Raw genomic sequence first — 24,486 nt, 5'->3', positions numbered from 1 at the left:
ACCAGGAAGAGCTGGGTCCTGGGAACTGCACTGCCGTACTGGGACAGGATGGGACGGGACAGGCTGCCCCCAGAGCTCAGGCAGTGCCTGCCGGCCCCGTGCCAGGTGGCGCACACAGCATGTGTCTATCGCCACAGCAATGGAGGGGAGGGAGGCAACCAGCAGGAGTGCAGCATGCCTGGGAGAAGCTCCTCCAGCAGAGAGGGAAGTCCTGCAGGCCCCCAGTGTGCCCAGATTTACCCCTTGTGCTTCCACCCCGGCCACGCCGGGAGCCCCAGCCACACCAGGAGCCCCAGCCTGCGGGCACGTGCCCTTCCATCGTATCTCCGAGGAGCAGCATGGGCTGCCACAAACACCCAAGTGACCCCAGCCCGGACCAGAGCCAGGGACATGCCGCCCTGCCGTGGCCAAGGCACCCTCCAAACCTGCCCGCAGCGACAGACCTCAGTTACGTGGCACCGTGTGGTGAGCGAGGCTGGGCAGCGGGAACCAGTGCCGGCAGCAGGAAAGGAAGGCTGCTGTGGTCAGACTCACAGAGCAGCATCCCCAGGCGCCTTGAGAGCCCCGCTCGGCTCGCTGGCAGCCACCCTGGGAGCACACCATGCTGCCAGAGCAGGCGGCCACAGCTGCGGTGCGACCCGCACTGGGCCCGCAGGACGTCAAGTGTGTGCAGAAGACATGCCTGGGAAAGCCACTGACACGCACTCAGAGCCCACACCGCACCCCAAGGCGACCACTCGACCCCACGTGGGCGCCCAGCACGAGCCTCCTCAATGCCTGCCCTCCGACGCCTGCCTTGCCAGCAGCGCGTGCCATGAAGAAGCGGTGTCAATTTGAAAATTTCATTTTGAAACAAAACAGTGCTGCTACAACTGCCGCGAACAGCTTCTATTAGCTTCTGCAGTCTCTCCAGGAGCTCCCCGCACTTTACACCAGCTGCCTGGAGTCATCCAACTGCAGAGAAACGGCCTCACAGCCTGGCTGCGTGCTTGGCTCACAGACCTCTCGGCTACGCACCTCTGGCTGGTCCCAGGGATCTGCAAGGTGGTCCCAACAAGGCTAGAGCCCTCAGGAATTGCATCCCTTTGGCATTGACACCACTGCCAGCTGCTGGACATGTTCCCTTTAAATTAAGCAAGCAAAGTGAAAGGTGAATAAAAGGCTACATGTAAAATACTAACTGCCTCTGAGCCAAAGCCACCAGGAACTGAACTCTCCCTGACCCTGCCTACAGTCCTTCAAGTAAAGCTCTCCCAATCACTGTTTCCTCAAGACCCAAAAAAATGAGATTCGTGTTGACATGTTAGTGTGACCTCACCAGCAGGCAAGGCTTCGTGATGCCTTTTTAAGTAAAGCCTAACTGATGACATGGCAGTAAATGGAAATGACCTAAAAACAGAACATCATTTTTCTAAGCTTGGAGTGCGGCAGTCTGGCGACTTCAGTAGATTCAAGTGTCAATCAGAGCAAACTGGAAATTCTTCATTACGGTGCGGATGCACAGAGAACGGGAGAAAGGTGAGTTAGCAAAAAGGGATGCTGTCAGTTGGGAAGGAGAACATTTGTGGAGACACTCGAGGATCTTGGGATAAAACGTTGGACATATTTAACATTTTCAACAGCAATTTTGCAAAATAATACATGGGTTCTGGTGAAATTTGCTGGTGGCATTAAATTCAAAGCACTGCCAGTATTTTGGCAATGAAAATGTCCTGCTGGACTAGATGATTTTGAGAAGGGAGCTAACAAAACCACAACAAAGTTTATTTAGTGCTCTGGAACTAATGGACCTGATTCAGAAAATCCTGGGAAAGTATATACTGTTTTCCGTGGGATTTGGATCACACCCCAGTGACAAGAACGCCTGCACTAGGCTGGGGATCCTAACTGGGAACACCGGAGGAGAAGGAATTCTGCTATTGCCTCACCACAGCACCACCGAACCACACCACCAACGAGGCTGGAAAGTCGAATGTGACCCCACGTGTGCAAGGTGAGGAATGTCTCACGTAACCGGGAAGCAACGCACGCTTTCTGCACAAGCTGATATGAGACCTCACCTAGATCCTCATGCACAAACTACCACCGTGAAAAAAACTAATTCAAGGTAGAACAGGTACAGAAAAGGTGACATTCCATTCCTACTAATCCTATTAGCCTACCTGCCCACATCCTACAGCCTCCTGTCCTGAACTACCGCAGACTGCCAGTAACAGCAACACAGAGTGTATGGACATGCTAAGTCACATACCTTTTTAACAGGAGTAAAACAGAAATACCTACATCCCTGACAACTTCATTCAGGAAAGAACTACTTCCTTCTCTTGAACCTGACCAGCACAGAAGAAATCAAGCTGTGACACATCAGCGCTACCTCCTACCATCAGCATCCGACACCCTCTTCTGAGCAAGCTCCCGGTGGAGCCAGATGTCTCCTTGATGCACATGTCCTGGGTGCTGAGTGTCTGTAGTCTGGCCAGGACATGGAAGGGAGACTGCTTCAGCAGCAGAGATGGATACACTCTGTGCACCAGCAGGCAAAGATACCAGTGATTATGGTCCTGGCCTAATCTCTTTGCTGCGTTTGACGCTGTCAACCCAGGATTAGTGCCGTTTCAACATGAGAAAGGGTCCCGAAGGTTCATCCTCCTTTGGCCAATGCACACAGCAGACTGCAACACAAAAACGTCTTCACAGCCTCAGACCCTGCCTGGCAATAACTCAAAGGAACAGCTGTCTCTCGCTGTATTTATTCAACATTAAAATGTGGCCAACAGGAGGATGGTCAGATGGCAGCTAAATTCTGCTCTGCCTGTGCTTCCGCACACCAGCTACACTCCTGCAGTCAGGATGGCTTGGCTGGACGTGGTGACCTGAAGTTGTGCACAGCAAAATGAGCTGGTAGCAGAGGAAACACTGAGAAGTTTGGAGCTCCCATGAAATCCGAGTTGTCACCTATTTCATTCAGCAGGCTTCCGAACCAGTGGCTGCTGCCTGGAGCGAGCTTCGCTCTCAGTTCTGGCACAGCGTAATTACTCACGGATGGGCCTCAACCTGTGCATACAGCTTGGCCCCAGTTCTTCAGTCCATCGTTTCTCAGCTGCACTATCCCAACACACTCTTTGTCTGTGTATGAAGCCACCACTAGCACAGGCTGCAGCAGTAGTGTCAGGTGTTTTCAGAGAAGGCAGGAGACTGGCTGGGTACCTCATTTCAGCTAAGACTGCTTGCATGTTCCTCTGCCTCCCAGAAACATGAAGGGACAGATCCCTGACCGTCTGCATGCTGTGATTTCCTCGAAGCCCTGCAGAGCTAAGGGCAGGGACAGACGATTGCCTGCAGTTATGTCTTTGCGAGGAGCACTGACTGTGCATCCCCACCCCAGCACTGCTCTCCTGGGGCACATGGGTGGCTGCAACCAGGACCTTACCATGTGGAAGAAGCAGGGTTCTTTTGGAGAACAGGGGTATGCTGAATTTTAAAAAGGCACAAGCCAGATAGCAGTTTGGGAATTCCCCCTCGTTCTATGGCCAAGGACAACACAGATCTTTTCTCTGAAGTGTCAGCACAGGAAGAGGGACACCACCTCCACGCCACATTGCAGCACAGACTGCTGGCCGTATGGCATAAGGTGGTGACGGACGTCAGCCCAGGATCCCTAGTGGGGACACCCTGGCACGAAGCAAACCCAGTTTTCTCTTGTACTGCAGTAGGCCAACAGCACACTGCAAATTAATGCTATTCACCATCCGCCAAACCACATCCCAAAGAGTCATCGGTGACCATCAGCCATTAACCAAAACTTTAAGGTACTCGTTGCCAACTGATTGTCATTTATTCCAAACAAAAATTAGAATTACTGGAAGTCACCTTAGTGTACTGACTCTCAAGTACTCTGTTGGTTTTCAGCCAGAGCACGTCTCAAAGCCTCCCCAAAAGCCATGTGCACGGGGCAGCCGCGGCTGCTCTGGACCCCAAGACGTGGCCCCTGGGCTGCATGGCGCAGGCTGGACGGGTACCCATCTCCAGCTGGTGGGAAACTCCTCAGTTCCGAGAAACCAACTGGTTCTTGAGGGGAGGTGAGAGCCAATGAGCCTGGTTAAGCTGACTGCCTGTGAAATCCCTGCTGGTAAAGACATAATTCACCACTCTCCATCAATGGGCGGTCAGCTGCCGTGTACGCAGGAATGCAGCTGTCCTGGGAGCACCCTGCGGCTGCCTTTCCCAGAGCTGCCCCCACCCCCGGAGCAGGTCTGGAGCCAGAAGACTCTCAGTCAGGTTGGTTTTCAGAACCAAACACTGCATGCTGTTTTGCTGGACAGCCTCAGTTCCTTCCTCTTGAACAATCACTACCAGTAACGAGGCCAAAAAGTGCAGGCTAGCTTGTATCAACCAGAAGCACCAGGATGGAGACATGCCGTTTGAAAGACATCAGCTCCCAAGTTCTCCTTGGGAGATGGCAACAACGCCGAGCACCTATACAGCCCCACAAGCATGGTGGGCCGTGTTTTGGGATGCAGATGTCCTTCCCAGCGAATGTCTGTGCGAAATCACTGATCCAAACTGCAGGCAACCCAGGCTTCCCAGCCCTGCTTCTGAGCAAGGCCGTCGGGATCTGCCAGCTTGCACACAGCGGGAGCCATTGCCTTTCACTGGGCCTCGCAGATGCTCTGACACAGGGGAATCTCCCTCCTTTCTTAGCACCGCATTTGGAGAGCACGTTTTTGGACATATGCACATGGTAAGTGACTATGTAACACCCTGGCTCCTACCAAAGCCAACCCGTGGTGGGTACAAACCACGAGAAGAAACAGCTCTGCATAGCCCAGACATCTGTGGGAGAACTGAAAAACCAAACTGCCTGCAGCGGGATGGGAAGAGCTGACCATGACACGGTTACCGTCTCATACTCCCATCTCCCAGCCAGAACGCAGGGGCACATGAGAAAAGGCAATCATCTCACGCCAACACACCAGACTCATCTCTGGTTCAGGTGGTGGCTGACTACATACAGAGGTAGCAGGACCCCAGCAAACCGGGGAAGCCTGAGAACAGGTACTGCAGTGATGGCTGCCCCCAAAATCCGCCGGCACCAAGAGCACACCAACAGCCTGGGAACCTCACGCAGCCGCAGCTGCTCAGTCCTTCTCCAGCCTGAGCTCTGCCCAAACCAAGCACTCACGCAGCGTCCGTGGAGCCTGCTGGAGCGTGTCTGCTCACCACGCTGCTCCGCTGCCAAGGAAGGGCAGCCAGAGTTGCGTGGGGAAGAGGCGAATTCGCCAGGAGAATAAGCGACAGCACACCTGGACAGGGAGTCAGAAGCAGCCAGAAGGAGCCCTCTGATTGTCTGATCTTTTCTGCATAGCATAAAATTACACCATAGGTCTTCCACTAATTTACTCCTGCCTGAACTACAACGCATCTTTTTGAAAATCTTCTAATCTTGATTAGAATATTGTCAGCGACAGAGAAATCACAGCAACTCTTGATAAGTAGTTCCAGTAGTTAATTACCCTCACTGTTGAAATTTGCACCTTATTTCTAGTCTGAATTGTCTTGCTTCAGCTACTAGTCATTGAATCTTGGTATATTTTTAGCTGATAAAGAGCTCTCTCTTACCAAGTTTTTGTTCCTGTATAGGTATTTACAAAATAATCTCTTAACCTTTTCTCTGATAAACAAAACAAATCAAGCTCCTTGAATCTTTCACAACGAGGCGCGTTTTGCAAGCTTTCGTTGTTTTTACAGCTACTTTCTGAGCCCTTTCCATCTGTTGGTTTCATTCTCATACTGTGCACACGTGAAAAACATGAACAGCAGCCCTCTAGAAGTCCTCTCCAACCCAAAACTGACAGTCACCATCAACAATTCACAGACTGTGACCACGTCTTCTAGAATTCCTGAATTAAATAATTCAGACTTGCTGATTCAAACACGTCTAAATCTCCTACCTGCTGTTTAATATGCTTCCTAATTACAGTTGGAATATGAAGGATTCATCATTCTATGATAAGATACATCATCTTGCCTCTTCCCAGACACCAAACAGGACTGTTCACTGAATACTTCTCTCTTTTTTTCTTTATTAACCATTCTGCTATTTCCTTACAGTAATGAATGAATGCTGTTTTAGGATTCATTAGTTCCTCATAAACTTGAAAAAAAAACCTTTTCACTGTCTTTAATTCTGCTGGTTATGTTTTCTGTATCCCCTTGTGCAGCCATGGTAATGTAGGCTCCTGAAACTAGCCAAGAGGGGAAAAGGTGAGCTGGGAAATGAGTTTCAGATACTAAATCCATCACTCTTATTTGTATGTTACGTAGAGTCTTCATGGAACATGTAAAAGTTGAAGACTAGGAACTTGGCAAGACGGACGAACAGTGACTACTCTCACGATTCCCAGGCTAAAAATACTAAACGTCAGTGATGAAGATGCTGTGGACAAGGCAGCCACTCCAGCAGAAGCTCACCACGTACAAGGCTCAAGCCACGTGTAAAGTCAAGACACATCGAGTGGTGGTAAAGGAGACCCCGCTGCATTTGCAGGCTGCACTGCCGAGACCTGAACAGGAAAATGCACCAGGGAGGACACAGGAGCTGCTCTGAGCTCAACACCTGGATCTGTGTCGGAGGAGGAACTAAGATGAAAGATCCATCTTTTTTTTTTCCCAAGTAAAGTAGCTATGAGAGAGCAGGAAAGAGAGGTTTCCCTCTAGGAGAAAGGCAAAAGAGATGACAGACTCAGGCAGCCTGCAGACTAGGAAGCTCTCAGACGGGGCAGGCAGTGCTGGTCTTCCCATCAGCTGAGGCACTGATGTCCCTACAGAGAAAGGCAGCGTACCCAGCAACTGTAGTGTCCTGGGATTCTTATCTCACTGGTGGCTTTGTTTCTAAGTTCTTAATCAACAGCATCATTTGCTAAATGTATTTAACTTCTTTCCTAAATTTGGCTGGTACTAAGCGTGGCCTGGGGAAGCGGGGCAGGCACAAGGTGCACGACTTCTCCGCAAGCAATGAACCCAGATAAAACGGTGAAACAAACCCTTTGTGCGGCTGTAACCAGAGCAAGTCTGGGAACGTCAGGAGCTGGAATGCTTCCCACAAAGCCAAAAGGGTCACTTTGAGGGCTGCTCATAATTAATCACTCACGGCGGATGTTAGTCTGTGGAGCTCTGGCAAAGGGCTAAATGGCAGAGAGCGCCTCTACCCGTGGTTCCAGCTGGCCATGCAGGACCACACTGGTGTTATCAGCTATCTACCTACCGGAGCTTTCAACTTCTGCTCAATACTTATTGACTACTTTATTACGTTGCCCCTTTTTTTATTGCTTTTTATATACACAGAGATACAGATACACTGAGGTACAGAATACGTTAGCACACTACAGCTTGCTCCCTCCACTTTCTTTTGTTCCTGTGCATTCTTTGCTATCTGGACCGAGACAGAATGAACAGTTTGCATCTCCTCTTAACCAGATTAATACATTTTTAAGCAGTGCAATCTTCCTTTTGATTTTAACTTTTTGGTATCCAGTAAAATGTTCTTTAAAAACTCCTAATTATGCTTCGTATTTTTTCTGTTTAAGTCCTTTCTCCCAAATGATCTGGCTCATAATTGCTTTCAGCTTTGTGAAATTGGCTCTGATATATATATATTTTTGTGTGTGTGTCTGTGCGTGTGTGTTTAATACTTTTTATTTCTGATTTGAATTTCACTCTGCCTGAACAGCAGTACAATGAAGTCAAGGTTACTTTTACCTAAGCCACCACTAAACTTTAGTTTTGTGATTAATTCTCCCCATCTGCTTAGATGAGGGTAACTACAGCATTCTCCATGAGGGCTGCATTGCTTCTTTGAACCAACAGGATTCAGAAAGTGTAAGGAAGCTGAAGGACTTGGCTAAGTCCTTGGGTGAGTATCACCATGATAATGTAATTTACTCTCCAACATGTCATAGTGAAATACTTTAGAAACTCCTTCTGAGACACGCAGACCAAAGTGCTGGAAGTGAGCAGTGGGGGGTGGATGAAGGAAAAACGGTCCTTGTTTCAGATCTCTCTCCTGGTCTGTTAATGTGACCAGAGGTGTCTCTTACAGTCTCTGTAGAAACCTGAAATCATACATAAGCTGCAGAAAATGTACAAGTAATACTGCTCAAAATACAAACCAGAGAAGATACTGTGCAGCTGAAAAGTCCAAAAGAGATCACAAAGACGGCGGTGGGAGACACGCTCATGACAGGTTGCAACAATACGAATCACCTTTTGCATTCACAGTCAGAAGGAGGAAGCTGAGCCTGACGTAAAATTGCAGGAGGGAAGGAAGCAGACCCAGAACTTTCTGGGTTTGCTGCAGAAATGTGGACCTGGACAAGGACTGCAGTGAATGATGAAAAACCAGCATGTGCACACAGCTCACGAACGCTAGCGTCTGAAAAGGCCATCCAGCGTATGTTAGAATTGTATTTTATTTTCTTACATAACTTCCGTTTCTAAGCTAATCGCTCCCAACATGTTTTACACAACCCTGCTTGCTTTGTCCGCAGAGGCTGCCTGGCACACCGCAACACAACCGCCCAGTGTGCACAATACCAAGAGAGACTGCAGATCAGCTTGAAGTGCGGCCCAGGTCCCTAGGAGGGGTCAGAGCCAGCACTGCTCCTGCCAGGGACAAACAGCCAAAACACACCCCGTGGCTCTGGGCAGGTCCCTAACAATGAGAAGATTCAGTCATATGAAAAACTGTACTTGGAGCAAGCCTGTAACAGGATGACTCTATCGCTCGTCTGTCAGTAATGGGGTTTTGCACCTTCTTCTGGGACACCTCACTGTCCAGCAGCAGAATGACAACCCCAGCCACCGACCCATGTGCCTGCAGTGCAGAGCAGCAGAGGAGAGGCTAGGAAGGGGGGCTCAAAACAGGACCGCACTCAGGAAGGGATGAGCTGGCAGGAAGACTGGGTGACAGCAGAAAGGGCATGAGTTTGCTGCCTGTAAAAGCTTGCTCCCCTCCTCTCGCCTTTTGCAGCACAAGCATGGTCTGCATGGAAGAGAAAGCGTGGTGTTTTGGAAAAGGTCCTCAGCCCACCCCAGAAGAATACCAGCTACCCTGTCGCCCCAGTCTTCCTTGGCAATGTGGGGCAAGTTATTTACACTGAGATTTTTCACAGGTGGCTACTAATTATACCCTCTCCATTTTTCCAGGTGCCCTGTGCAAGACACCCAGAGCCAGATGTTCAGAAATGCAGGATGCTTATAACTGCAACTGCAGCCAATGGGTCTGGCTTGCTGCCCCTGTGCGACGAAGCTGCGTGCCCATCTGGCTTCCCTCAGCACTTCCATCATCCCTGGGCAGGGCTCTGATCATCACAGCATTTTGTCTGCCTTGTTCTTCTCTCCTCCTCACTTTCTCTGAGGCCTTTTTCCCTGTTCAGCCCTGCAATGCACAGGTCCTTTAGTGTTCTAGCAAGTAATAAGTGTATCAAGTCCCAGTAATTATCTCTAATTAGGGTTAGTGATTATACTGTTGGGTTGGAGAAAATCAATCTCTGGTTTCCCATCAGGGAGGGCAGAGAGAGTCAGGGTGGGGAGGGGAGCCAGCACGGGCAGCTCCCTCCTGTGCTCCGGTAACTCGCACGAGCTTCTCCCTGCCCGCGCTGCTAATGGCGCTGCTCACCCCGAGGGCCAGAGCTCCGCGTGGGGGAGACGGGTCTGAGCAATGGCAACCAGGACACAGCCTCGCTCCTTGGCTGCTCCGGACAAGGAGGGGGGCAGCCCCTCCCGGGGATGCACAGCAAAGCCAGGGCTGTGATGGCACTGCTGGGCCCAGCGTGGCTGGATGCTCTCCCAGCACCAGTGGCCACAGAGCAGGGCTGCACCTGCAGGTCCTTCTCGTGGGGACACTGGGGCTCATGCCCTGTGTCTAGAGGCAAGATGCAGTGTGGGGTGCTGGAGCTGCAGAGGCTGGGCTCCCTGGAGGGCAGTGTGGAGCAGAGACCTGAGCACGTCCTACATCTCCCGTGGGCACAGGGTTTGTCAGGCGACGGCAGCCCCCCTGGGCGGTGCTCTGCAGTCTGGGTGAAGCCCGAGCTCACAGGTACCAGCTGTACCCCAGCACGCCTACCCTGCATACTCCTGGAGAACACGACTGCTGACCACGTGTGAGTCACACCATTGCCGTGGGCGAAAGGGTAAAAAGTGAAAGGGTTGGATATGCTGGAAGGCAGCGGGGGATGAGGGTGAAAACTGGAAGAGGAATAGCAAGAGCAGTCTGTCACACACCAGATGAGCTGCCTTGTCCGAAAACTCACAATACAGTGTGTCCATGATGCCCAGCCTACGAGTCTAGTGAGCTGGGTGCTCACACCTCCCAGGCAGCAAGGCTCTGGGTGCGGACGTAGAAAGCAGAGGGATGGGTAAGCAGCTCTCTAAAAGATGGGCAAAGATAGAACAGGTTCTGGACAGAAACCTCTAGCAACTGGCAGGTCAAAATAGAGAACAGCAGCCAGATTCCCGGCAAAGTAAGCCTGCAAAAAGAGCAGGTCTGGAGCAAGAAGGTGCTGCCTTTCTCCCCATGCTTGTACAGAACACTGGCCACTGGGCAGGAGCTGAAACCTCATTTTCATGGCTGGGTGACAGCTTCTACTTCTACTTCTACTGGCTCCCAGGAACAGTGGGAGCAGGCAGCTCGGCTCCCAGGCATGATTCCTGGCCCATCGGCTCCATAGAGGAGTCACGCTCTGACAAGGGGAGCACGAGGCCCTTCTGGAAACCAAGCAATAGATGAAGCTACTTAATACGCTCAAGATAGTTGGGTCATCAAGTCTCTGAGAACAGTAGCATCTTTGCAAATGTCTGCAGAGTCACCAGTACAACTGGAAAGTGATACAACAGTAATAGTTGTTCTGTATGACTGAATAGGCTACCAGTATTTTCACATAATAGCTCCAGTGCAGATAAAACAGTCTTCAGATGTAATGAGGACAGACTCTGGAGGAATGTAGGCTGGCAGGCAAGGAGCTGCTATAGACTGTATACAGGCTGTGGGTTTTCGTAAGGGATTTCATCTGAGTTGCTCTTTGCTGCTCTGCCTCACAGATACCCCCACATCTCTCCTCTCTTGGCTGGTGCAAACACAATCCAATTTGCACAACTCAGTAACAGCTTTGCATATTCACGCAGAGTCCAGGATATCTCAGCTGAGCAGCTCAGTGGGCCTTTCCACTTTACAACCAAGATATCAGCAGTTTCAGCTGATGTGCCACAGCATGCCCCAATTCAGACCTGCAGTGCTGGTATACACCTTTGCCACCCCAGATAAACCTCAAACACCTTACCGTATCTGATTTCATCCCTGGTAGAAAGCACTTACTTCCTCCCACAAGGGCAGACTCATTCTGGAAAAATCATTCCACTGCCTACCTCCAGGCTCGAGCGCATCAGCTGGCCATCTGAAGGGCGACAAAACCCTGACAAAACCTAAGGATGGAGTATGTCGCAATACCACAAATACTGGCACCATGACAGGGCATGTCATGGTAACACCCAGTGACAGTGGCCTTGCTCAGCAATTTAGGAAGCATGACACGCTGCTGTACTCTGTCCCTGGGAGCTGTGGGGAGGACACGGGAGTAGATGTCCCTCTGGGAAGCAGGAACGCTCTGCATAGCCATTCCTGTTGTACAGATGGGAAAACAGAGATCACGAGCAGCAGTTTGCCATTCACCGCAGGAGTCCCTAACAAAACCTCAGGGAGACAACCTGAGTCTCCCAGCTACAACGGCCCTGCATAACCTTGGAGCCTGACCGCTGACGAGGTGGTAGTAGCACGGCCAGCCTTCAGAGACATGGCTGGCAAGCACCTCCATCCTGGGTCTGGTATCTGCTAGCACATCCACAGAGACCATGTGGCCTTTATTGAAAGCTGGGGATGAGCCAAAGTTCATGAACTCTCTGAAAGCTATGGAAAACTAGCACTTTTATGGAGTACAGAATATTGTAAACCACCAGAGATGTTACAGGTATTGGTCCCTTGAGCAGGGAGAGGACACCCATCCTGGAACGACCAGTTTCCCACTTAGATGTTGTGCAGGAACAGCCAAGGGTGACTAACTCACAGACACAGGTAAACTCCTCCAAACCAAGGGGTTAACCCTACATTAGCCAACGGACAGGATTTGCCCACAGGAGTCACTGGGAGAGGTCCTGTGCTCAGAATGGGCCCACATGAGTGATTTGCGGGGCGCAAAAAGGACTTGGATCAAGCGGACAGTGCCACTTGCACTCCGCCTCATCACACAGCCCAGGGAGCGACGGCCAGGCAGTGCAGCCTCCGAGTCCAGCCTGCGCTGGCGCTTAGCTCCGGCCAGGGCAGCCCCTTTGGTTCACGTGCCTGAGCGGTCTCTGAGCACACAAAATGGATGAAACTAAACAAGAACGCCTGCTGTAGCGCTGCACCTAACGTGCCCGAAACACTGCAGGATGTCCAGTTCCCCAGACCTGGCTGGACTGCGGCATACTCCCTGCACCGCTAGCAAAGGGTACAGCGCAGCTAGCACGTCTTCACCCACCGCTGCTCGAAAAATCCCATCCCCTTGGACTACAGTGGAAACGGCTCAGCATGGTACGGTGGTGCCGACCAACAGCTCCACACAAGCATCACCTCATCCAGGCACAAAGGTGATCGTTGCACAGGCCAGTGCTTGCACCTCTTCTGCCCACGTGAAGGACAGTGGGCTGGAGATGAATTGGCAGACTTAGGGACAGCACGCACCTGAGGATGATGGGGATGATGATGAGGTGCGAGGTGCTCCGTTATCTTCAGGATTTCTGGAAGATTTCTTGCAGAAGCAAGGTGCCCAAAAGAACAATTCAGAAGGCAGCAGGGAAAGCAGGGGCAGCCCAAGGCTAAGGAGCTGAATATTTCCTTTGGGGACCTAGGATCTAATCCATAGACCGCCACAAAATTCCCAGACCTACTGTTCAAGTCACTTATACTAGCAGTTGTCAGAAATGGCCACTATAATGTGTTCCTCCTGTTCTGAGTGCCCAGGTGGAGACTCTGAGGACTGATAAACAGGAGCTGCTCACAGCTACACTTTCAGGGGCTAAAAAAAGGCTACGTTCTTGGGAAGGAAAAAGCAATTCTTAGGCTCTAAAGTGGGGGCATATAGTTAGCAGATGCTTTTGACAATTTTCGCTTTATCCTCTCCTTGCCTCAGTTTTCCTTCTATAGAAAGAAATAATAATCGCTGAGAGAAAAGAGTTATGCTTGGAAATGTGAAATTCACTGTAACTCTAGCATATGCCTAGCAAATATAACCTTAAGCCCATCCAGCATACCTCAGTCCTTCAGGCTTCCGTCCACCACAGGAACTGGGCACCAAGGTTTGCTGGAACAGTCCTGCCCTGTGTCATCGCTTTGTGTTCCTGATGTATTCCTCACCTCGCCGGAAACTCCCGACAACTTCTAGCTTCTACTCGGTGCAAAGCACTGAATGCAATGGCTCCCACCTCACATTTGGATTCATCCTCCTACTTCAGGCAGCCAGATAAACATTCACAAGATGTTACCATATGAATGTTATAGTGAATTTATAATATTTATAATATACATATGAATTTGCAGTATTTTATACATGATTCATGATGCAAAGTATTAATTACAGATAAATTTTACTAAATCTCTGATCTCTGCTTCATCTTCAGACTACAAACAGCCCTTTAACATGTTGTTGGGAAGGATGAAGGTCCCACACTGACAAACACCACACAGACAGACCCTCACCCTCTTCCTTTCAGCTTCGGTGTCCCCATGTCCAAGTTATTGGCCCTTGGCCGAACAACAGTAACTAACGTTGAACTCTTCCAGTGAGACTCAACAGAAAGCAAAGCGAGCTAGCCGAAATCACGGCCAGCCACGGCTTAGCACCAGGCTCCCAGTCAGCAGCCCCCGGCCCCACTCCGAGCAGCACACCCCGCCTCGCTCCTGCAGCAGCGTCAGACCCCGCCAGTCCCCCTGCAGGTGTCGGCCCGCCGGCCGGGGGGTGCGCTGGAGAGGAGCGGGGCAGGCAGGGCTGCTGTGCCAGAGCCTGCGCGGGGAAGCACTCCTGCCGCAGGAGGTGGAAGGAGCCTGGCTTGCAAGAGGCTCTCTTGGCCCGGTGCGTGCACCCTGGCAGCTTCAGAAGCTGCCACTGTCCACGGAGCTGCTCGCCACGAATGCGGCTGCGGCACCCCAGCAAATGAAGCTGGGAACCTCCGCTTAAATCAAACGGTTCTGTCCTGCGCTGAAGCTGACTGGGCACGACCTGGCAGCCAGTTCCAACGTCTACTTAAATCAAACTGTTCTGCTCTGCACTGCAGCAGGCGGGGCCCAAGTTGGCAGCCAGTTCCAACGTCTCAGTCAAGAGTGACAACAGAAAACTGAGCATCCCCAGCTATTTAACTGACTCAACACAATGTGCCAGGGAAGGCCTGTCTACATCCTCAGACTGAGTGAAGTGGCAAAGACCACCAAAATATGAAGAGAAGCTGCCCATTTCCCTAAGCAAGGAGACCCTGCGGTTGCACGTCTAGAGGGAGGGAAGGACTGTTTTCACATCTGGTACTGAAACAGCTGTGTAGGGATAAGTCACCAACCCTGGGCCTTGAGATGAGCAGGTCCACTGGCTGATGGGGCAGGACTGGAAAGACTGCACTGGCTTGCTTTCTGCCAACTAGTTGGCAGGCGCCAATATAAACAGAGCAGCGTTACAGGAATCCCGCCTCAGGGTCGGAAATACTGAAACGAGAGGTAGCCATGGATTGTAAGAGCAGGTCCTAAGCACCATGCAGGTAACAGACAAGCCACGGGACTATGGGCAAATCATGGGGGGTGTATGCTCATTTTGAAGAGACCACACCTTGACCAGCCAGCTTTCCTTGCAGAGTGTGTGAGCACACATCTACACGGGGGATGGGATGTTCTTGATGTCCCCGGAAACCTGCCACGGCAGGGTGAGATGTGCTGCTCCTGCACCCGTGGGCTATTTGCTGGGTGGAGAAGGTAACTTTGTTCTGGAAGTGAGAGCTGAGATTTTCCTCCTCGGTACCCAAACACTCATTCTTTCATAGGAGATTAATGACCCAGCTCTGACCTGAAAGAACACGTTCTGCAGCCAGAGCCATGAGAAAGGCAGACGATGATCCCACCAACCTCCTGTCTGCCATGACCTGTGCCACCCTGCTCTCTGCTGCCTCTTCTTCCCTCAATGTCATTGTCCCCCATGGTGAGCAGCGGTATGCCAGGGAAACAGGTTTTCCCTTTTCTTTGTTAATTCTTCCCTCATTACATTTGAAATTCCACAATCAGTGTGCACTGTAATTGTCGAATTTGATGCTAATGATTAATGAATTAAACATGGATCCATCAATTAGTCCTCGGAGAATAATTCTGCATAAAGCAGCGGATAATGTAATTACAGTAACAAAGATAATGAGATGTTAACATCGACGGAGCCCGACGTGACATGATCACAGCAGGCTCAGCAACCCCGGCCTGGGGGAGCCAATCCCTCACTCTGCAGAGGCAGAGCATCGGGGGGCAGTGCACACACACCAGGCCTGGCGGAGGGGGGGACCCGCTGCCACGATGCTCCCCCAGCACCAGCGGCCAGGCAGGCGCCGGCAACGGCAAGGTGGTTTCCATGCTCCCAGGCTATCTGCTTTGGAAGCAACAACGAAGCGTGCTGCTAGGCGTCAGCACGAACCTGGCAAAAATCCTGCAGCTGCTTGGAAACCCAGCACCATCTCCAGCCCAGGCTGGACTCCCAAGCGCTTTGCTGAGTGGCTGAGACCAGCACAGGCTCCCCACCACCCCATCTGGCACAACAGCCAAGGGCAGAAGCAAGCTGCCCATGCGCAGCGCATCGAGGGCTCCCCTGTACGTGCCCGAGGAGCCTGGCTGGCTGGCTCCGGCCAGTGGAGCTGTGAATCAACGCAAGCACTCATAACTCAGCCAGGGGACAGCTGGATCCTCGTCACTTCAGAGCAAACATGAGCATCAGCCGAGACACTGCACCCCAAGCAGTGCCTCCACCACTACAGGCACACTGAAAATGCTCTCCCTCAGCTACAGAAGCAATCCTGCAGCAGGAGGAGGAGGGCGTGTCAGACCATGCGAACTGTTCCTAAGGGCGAAGGCAACCAAGCAGCATCAGCCCCTTCCAGCTCTTCCCCCACCTAAGACGCCAGTGCTTAAGCTCAGACCCCCGCACTGAGGCCAGCTCGGCTCATTCTGCTTGGTCTCCTCCACACCAGCGACACTGCTGCAACCTTTGCTTTCCCGCCCCGCTGGGCAGCAAATCCCATGGGAGGCTCATGGTCCTCAGTGAGCTGGAGAGCCCCGCACTGAGCCACTGCAGGGACAGGCAGAGCCTTCTCCTTAACCTCCTCCCCTAACGCCGTGCTCTGGCTATCCCACACTTCGTTTGCTTTAGTCCCATCTCCAAGCCACCTAGCCCGGCCGCCTGTGCAACGCTGGCCAGAAAATCTCACTTGGGACTGCTGCATTAGCTCAGCATTTCTGGCTGAGGTAGAGCATCTGCACTGCTTCTGCCTGCTAGATCAGACAGCCTTCTGCTGTCAGAAACTGTGCCTCCATGCAGCTGCTTGCAACCACAACAAACTCTGCAATCTCTGCTGACTTTTCCTTACACTTCAACTTCTCATTTGAGGCAGGTTTTTCGGTGTTTGGCTGCTTGGCTTCCTCCTACATTGCTCAGCTGGAATGCAGCGTCAAGGAATAGGCTCGTGTGCTCTGTGCATGCCCACGTTAAGTGTGCATGCAAGTACGTGCACAGGCATCACAAACCACATTTTCAGGCAGTATGCTTCATGCCCTTTTCCCCTGCGTTGACTGCTTTGGAGCAGGTCCCTACAAACCTCTGCAAAGCAACAACCCAAGGCTGCAGCTGTTCTGAGACCAGTCTCTCAAGCTGACACAGTCTCTGTATTTTTCGTGTGCTACCATCTGTCCTTCCCCACTAAAAAAATTCCTTTTCATCCAGCATGCACTCTGAATATAAGCTGGGCTCTTTCTTCAAACCAGAAATGCACACCGAATGAGATACAGATGTGGCAAAGGAGCAGAAAGGGTGAGCTTGCTGAACTACAGCAAAGACACGTCTGGGTATCCCTGAAGAAGAGTGGAAGAGAAGCAATATTCCAGTGGGAAGAGGACCCAGGGGAGCTGAAGGAGACACCTGAACCAGCCCTGTCACACGTGCAGTGAATACGTGCTGCCAGGCTCCACGCTCCGTACCCAGAACACAGCAACCTTAAGCTCTGGCACATCCCTTTCCTGCCCTCTCCAATCCAAACACCACTTGGCTTTGCTGCGCACTGAACACACAGCGAGGTTGTGCTCGCACCCTGGCTGGCGAGATTCCCAGGTCACCTCGCGAAGCTACCCCAGAGCTCACCTGGGGCACTGCTGGGCACTGTCTGCTCCAGCTGTGGCCGACGGAAGCTGCCCGTGCCCAGCGTGCCCAGCATCTGCCCCAGCACTGCTCCAGTCCAGAAACCCAGAATAACACAGGCATTTCCATCACCGGACCATAGCCAGCACTGTCTCACCTGACTGGGGATTTACAAGACCAAGCAGTAATTGCCAAGAACTCATTCTCAGCTTTCTCCAAAGGCCAGTACCCACCTGTGCTCTTCCTTTGAGACTTTAGGAGTCTCCACAGTTTCCACTGCTTGTGGAGAACTTCTACTAGTGGTTTCAGAAAAGTCCTTTAGCAAGTATCGCTGTCCTTCTAGGACACATCTGACTCCGAAACCCAGATGCAGGGATGCTCTGATTAACCTAGGTGCTTTTGGTGGTCTCATTCCTAGTTGTGGAAAATTAGACAAACAGACAAGCACAGATGGATCCTTCACAGTCTCTGGGAGTCTTTGACATGAACAGGGTAAGTATATGCAGCCTGATTTGCAGTATGAACTGCTTCTTCTGGCAGCCAGTGCTGCAGTAGTATTAGGTCTGGGGAATCAGAGCACCAGGACGCCTCTTCTGTGCTCACGCTGCCTGTCACCAGCTGCCCAGCAGCGCAGAGAAGGAGGAACAGTGAGCAGGGGATGGAGTCGCTGGTGGGAGAGGCAGGCAGGCAGGAACAGCTGGGAGCAGGAAGAAGAGAGCAGAGGGGGAGAGCACAGGCAGAAGAAAGGAGGTCAGGAATAAAGGAGCCACATCCGCTGGCTGTTGGAACAAGCGCCTTGTTCCTACACCCCAGCACGCCCCGAGCGCCCAGGAAGCAGTTGGGGATCTTCCAAGGCAATGGTGCCTCCCACTACCTGACACGGGAGGCTCGCTGGGAGAGTAACGGTGTCCAGCTGGCCCAGGCCTTCACCAGGTCGGGGGTACAAACCTGCCGACGAGACAAAGAGCAGAAGGTCTGCTCTTCCAAAAAAGGACGGGTCTTTTAGCTGTATTACAAAAATGTATTGAGGGGAAAACAAACCTCATCTTTACTCTAAAGTTAAGATACCAAAAGCTGGAAAATGCCAAGACGGAGTCTGTCAGGACAACTCCAGTGTGAGCCGCGTGCGTACGTGCTGTAATGCGGCCCGAGGGGCGGCGTGTTCCACAAACACCCGGCGCTGGCCAGGCAGGGCACCGCCGCGGGGCAGGGCAGCCCGCCCGGGCCGGGGGACGAAGGGGGCAGGGGCCAGCGGGTGAGTACTGCACAGCCCAGGGCAGGCCGGGCCTCTGCCCCGCGCCCCTCGCACGATGGCACCCCACCAGCGCCCAGGCCCCACTGCCCCACGGTCCCCTCCGGCCTCCGCAGCACCGGCACAGGTGCCCAACAGCTGGCTGCGGCACCAGGGCCGTGCCGATGCCAAAACCGTACCCGAACGCTCCAGCTGGCACCAGGGAGGCACAAGTGGTTTGGACGCGTACCTGGCACTGAGGCGGGGGGCCTGTGAACCGCCTGAGCCCCGGTGACAGCTGACGGTGCCAATCCTTCCCAGGAGACACGACAGGCCTGGCAGCACTGCCACGTCCCGCACTGTCCTCCTGCGAGGGCGGGCAGGAGCCCCCGCCCCGCCGGCGGGGAGCGGAGGAGAGTGCTGCTGGCAGTGGGGATGGAAGAACCCACGGCTGCCCCACCACGGCTGGGCTGGGATGGCGCAGGAACAGCCCCGGCTGTGACAGAGACACAGGAGGGACAGAGGAGCTCGGCTGTGCCGGGAGCGTGGGCAGGGCTGTGCAGGACGCGGCCGTGGCGGGGCTCGTACTGCTGAACCCCACCAGCACCTGCAAGCGTGGGTGCCCTTTGGCTTCAGGTGCATTTGGAAGGTGCCGACCAGTGCCTGCTAGAGGATTTCTCCCCAGGTGGACACCAGAGAATGCCCATTTTACACAGGGCCTTCAGACCACACCAGGAACTTGCCACTCGCTTTGGGGTTCCCTCCTCACGTCTCAGGGTGCAGCTGGCCAGAAGTGCCAGTGCTTCCCACTCTGTTTTGACTAGTTACCTCCATGTAGTGCCCCTTGAATTTTCCAACCTAGTTCATCTTGCCTCAAAGGAAGACGACTTAACTGTAAAATAAAGATTCACTAGCGATGCTAAAACATCTGACTTTTCACTCCAAGTTCAGAAAAAAATTGTTACAAAGAGTAAAAACATGTAATGCTCCCTTAGTGTCCATCAGCAAGACCACTTCATGTCTGCTTCCCCACCTAGCTCCAAAAGCTGGGGTTCAGCATCCACATGACCACCCTGTCCATCAGAGGGCCAACCGATCCAAATGCTGGAGCTGACATGGAAGCTGACAGCCAGCCTTACCGCTGCCGTGGCATGCTTCCCCGTGTAACCTGAAGCTGTCCATGGTGTCTCTCCTCCTGCCGAGGCCTGCCTGTGCTCCCACTTCATGTCAATGCACTACAGATGCCTTACTGAGGCACCTGTGCCTTTGCTTCTTGGACTTCTTGGACTGTTTTTATATTAAGAGTATTTTTATATTAAGAGTAACAGTTTACAAATCGTAAGAAGCGTGTACTCTCTTTATATCTATATCCACGTATCACTTATACCTTTAACATATTCTTAGCCTTCGTGCACATCAGTCAATTTTTTCTCATCTAAGTGATGAGATGCTTTGTTCAGGCATGCTCATGAAGGCGAGTTCCACCCCTCTCCTTCCCCCCTCCCCGCCTGCAGCTTTCCAGGAACCCAGTGTTACATTCCCCTTCTTCCCCACGTGTCTCCCAGGATAAGGCCACTCATTTTCCTGACGTAGGACGCTTGGCCTGAAGAAGCCTTGTGATCATGACTGTGGAAGGTGGAGCATGTATATGCAACACCCTCCCACCCTAGGCAAAGGAGCGATGGCCCAACAGAGAAACGATTTCATCGCTGTCCCTACCACATCTCTACCACTAAAGGGATCTTTTTATAGTGGAACACGAGAGCCAGCCAGGCCCTGGCTGGCACACCTGTGTCAGCACGGGATGCCGAGCGGGCCGGCAGCACGCGCTGGGGTGGACCCCTCCTCCGGCTTGCCTGGCGCACGCCGGGTCCCCACCCGCGCCAGCCACGGGGCCGCGCTGTTCGCGCAAAGCAGCCCAGGTGCGGCTCCCCCCTGGGAAGGTCCCCCTGCAGCAGTGGCCCCACCTGCCCAGCCCCGAGGTCCCTCTGGAGACGCGCATGCTCGCAGCACCGTCCCTCGGTCCTGAGACCCTGTGACACAACTCAGCTTTTGCCTACACAGGGTAACTCCCTCTCCCCGAAAGCTGCACCCAGTGTGTGTGCCGGCCTGCCCTGCTCCCTAGCACGTTGTTCAGGAGAGTCCTTGCCATAAGCCAGAGCCAGCAACACCCAACGGCTCAGCAGCTGGAGTGGCTGAACCGAGATGTCAGAGGATCAAGTGGCTCAATGGTAGATTGCAACAAGTCTCCAAAGAAAACCTAGGGGACAAGAAGGTGCAGGGAAGTGCTACGGAAATATCTGGGCACACAAGAGATGTTTCTGGAAGGCATATCCAAAATGTTCTCGGATGAGCTGCCCTTGGCTGGCGCTTCCCCAGCATCCTGTAGGTCTTCCAGGACATAACTGGGGAGATGGCAAGCACGATGCACAAACAGCAAATCCTGCATTGAGACATGGATGAATAACATGCTGCTCGAGTCCATGGAGGTCCAGGCGTGGGGCTTTGCCTCCCAGGCTGGTCTGCTTGGTCAGGCCTAACTCTGCGCACAGCACTGACTGGAACTAGCGCAGCGGCAAGGAGTGCGAGCTGGCAGAGGTGACATGGGCCAGTCGCCTGTGCTTTAGGACTTCCTCACTCTGGAGGTCTTGATTTAGGGCTCAGCCATAAAGGTTGTACTAATGCTCGTTATTTGCATTTAGTTAGCTCAAAACCTGCTACAGACCCTGTGCGTGGTCTCAGTCACTCTTCCGTCTCTGGATAGTCTCTTTACCAGTAAAATTTCATACAAGAATAAAAGTTAGGAGGACAGTACAGTTGGAAAGTGAAGAAAAAATATCACTGAAAAAGCCGAGACCATTCTACCAGGAGCTCCTGACAGCCCAGGAGGAGATTAAATGCTGCAGAGCTTCCAGTAATGAAGTCCCAAAACTTTGATCAAATCCCAGTATATCTTCCAGGGGACAAAGGAAAAAAGAGTTTCTAACTGAGGACAAAACTTCTGCTTCTAGGCAATCTTTGCACTGACCCTCTGAAGATTTACAACTCTTGGAAAAATATTTTTAATATTGGCAGAACAAATACAGAATCACAGAACGGTTGAGGCTGGAAGGGACCTCTGGAGGTCGCCTTGTCCAACCACCCTGCTCAAGCAGGGCCACCCAGAGCCACTTGCCCTGGACTGTGTCTGGACAGTTTTTGATTACCTCTGAGGAGGGAGACTGCACAACCTCCCTGGGCACATCTGGCACCACGTTTGCACACGTGCTCCACAGAAGAGTAAGCCTTAGGTGGACATAAGGCAGCTGCAAAGCCTGACAGCGTTCCGTGCCTCTGAAACAGGGTTTACAATGGGAACACATGCCACCTAAAATAAAACCAACTCTGACTACAGTAAAGTTGCCTTCTTTAATGGTTTAAATACCAGGGCACAATCATCCACTGAGCTCAGAGACCCATGGATTTCACACATGTAAGCTCCTTCCCCAATCCTACTTTATTTAGCTCCAAGTTGTTCTGTCTGTACATACTTTGGAGGTTATTTTGATTCATCACCAGAGTGATACATACGGGTATTTTATCCACATATGGGGCGGTGTGAGATATTTCACTTTTTTTTTTTTTTACCTCCTCCCCTTTATCTACTTCTTCTTTTCTTGCCCCTGAGTAAGGACTGTGCATCTAGTGGTCATTAATCACTGCACTCACTTACCTTGGCGGAGCTCAGGTCACAAGGAAACCATGGACTACCTGCTCTGAGCTCTAAACACAGGCCATTTGGTTTTACCCAAACACTCCCGGTATAAGACAACAAATCACTCAGATTTGCTGTCAATCAAATAAAATCAAAGCTCACGTCCTCTGAAGATAACTTGTGCACTGGCAGAGAACTGCAAATTTTGGTGGTGCTTCCTCTCCAGCTGCCCAAAGCATGTATTAGATGACAGATGCCCAGTGGATGCCAGTAACAGTCCCATTCCTAGCCCCAAAGGCAGCAAAACTGCGAAGTCCCTGCCAATCTGACACAGGGCAGATTCTTTACTGACCCCAAATCCCGTACTCTGCATTACACAGGGATATGAGCAAGTCACCTCAGAGGATTTTTTATCATGTCAGTGCACTTACCATGGCGACTGCATTGCCAGCTGCAATCAGTCTTGGAGGCATCAGAGTGAGCTCAAAAAAATTCCTCAGAAAACATCTTGCCATTTGTGTACCAGGAAAAGAAAAACCCTTTCTGACCAATGCAGACAACCACCCAAAGCCAAGACACACAAAATCTGATTAAGGTTGCTGTCTTAACGCTGAGCTCCGTGCTGATGCATGTGCTCTGGGTAGCACAGCAGCACTGTTCTGCTCAGGGGCCCAGGGAGAAGGCAGTGAACAGGGGATCTCAAGTTCACAGATTTCTACATGAGAAAAGACCCTTTCCATCCAGTTTGATCCCCTGCACACAGGCAGGCAACGACACACACACGAGCTGGATTAAAGAATATCTTGTAGAAAGATAACTAATCTCATTTTAAAGGCTTCAAGCAGTGCTAAGTCCACCAGCTCTCCAGATAAACTATTCCAACATTTAATTACCCTCCCTGCTAGGAAACTACATCTCCTCTCAAGTTTAAATTGCTCTAACTTCAGCCTCCACGCACTGCGTCTCCTCAAGCTTTGTCAACCGGACTGAAAGGCCCAGCGCAGCGCTCACTTCCAGGCGCTGGTTTTCCAAGCAGCAGTCATCAGTAACCAAGTCACATCTCAATCTGCTCTTTTGAGCCCAACAGGACTGAGTTGCCTGTTGAAAGCAGGGTACAGGGTTATGTGGGCATTTGGTTTGACATCACCATAAGCTCTTCTGTGGTTTGTCTTTGAATTCTTCCCACAGCTCCGATAGCCTTCTTGAAGTAGGAGCTCAGACAAAGCACCCTAGAAATGCACACCTGAGAAGTGCCTCTGTACAGAGGCAGGAATCGTTACCACACCGGGGCACGCTGAGGGTGTACAGTGGTGGTGAACGAAGGACAGAGAACAGCGGAGAACCGTGGCAGAAAACAGGCAGAGTTGCACATCCTTGGTCAAAAAAGACAGCACCTGCACTCATTCCCTGGTTGTTTATCTGGTCAGCAGGCTAATTCTGACTCTACAGCAACAGCACTTTGGGTTCAGAAGGGTTTATTATTTCACACTCAGCACCATGCGAACGCACTGATGTTAGCATGCCCCATTCCCTGTGTTGTGTGTGATGCTGGTGACCCCAGCCAGCCTCTGGCATTCACTCCAGCTGCACCCCATCTCGTGAGCCATCAGCCTCAGAAAGCCGTGAAGCACAGTGTCTACAACACCCTGACCACAGGATGCAACTGGGGTAGGAGCAGGACTGAACAGAAATGAGGATGGGATCACCCGAGTTCACTCTCGGTGGCACAGCATGCAGTACCAGATTATGAAGGATTTCCGTCTTCAGCAGCATTTTCAGCACTCCCTTGTTATGCTGAACAGTGGAGACGTACCCATACCCTGCCGTACTAGACCGCTGCCAGCAGCTGGCTGGGAAGAACGTGTGTGGAAACTGTCCCCCCGGCCAAGATACCAACCCCAAGGACAAAGTAAAGGCTTGTCAATGCCTAGGGAAACTTGGGCAGGAAAGCTCTAAGTTCAACAGCTCCCCTGGGCAGGGTGAGATACCTCCTGGCGCAGGAGAAGCAGTAGGCAGTGTGGCACGAACTCCATGGGAAACCAGAGACCTCCCAGCCTCACCCCCTCTCTGTGGCAGCTGCACCTCTTGAAAGTGCATGCAGAAGA

The 24,486-nt window shown here is 52.0% G+C and overlaps 1 protein-coding gene across 2 annotated transcripts in view; it reads right to left on the bottom strand.

Moving 5' to 3' along the window:
* AGAP3 (ArfGAP with GTPase domain, ankyrin repeat and PH domain 3) overlaps window positions 1-24,486 on the bottom strand; it is a 153,564-nt gene that overhangs the window by 25,134 nt on the left and 103,944 nt on the right. The gene's annotated exons all lie outside the window — the stretch shown is intronic.

This window comes from Phalacrocorax aristotelis, chromosome 2, assembly GCF_949628215.1.
Source record: "Phalacrocorax aristotelis chromosome 2, bGulAri2.1, whole genome shotgun sequence".
Lineage (NCBI taxonomy): Eukaryota > Metazoa > Chordata > Aves > Suliformes > Phalacrocoracidae > Phalacrocorax > Phalacrocorax aristotelis.
The sequence above is the reverse complement of the archived record's forward strand: the minus strand, read 5'-3'. Positions and strand labels throughout refer to the sequence as shown.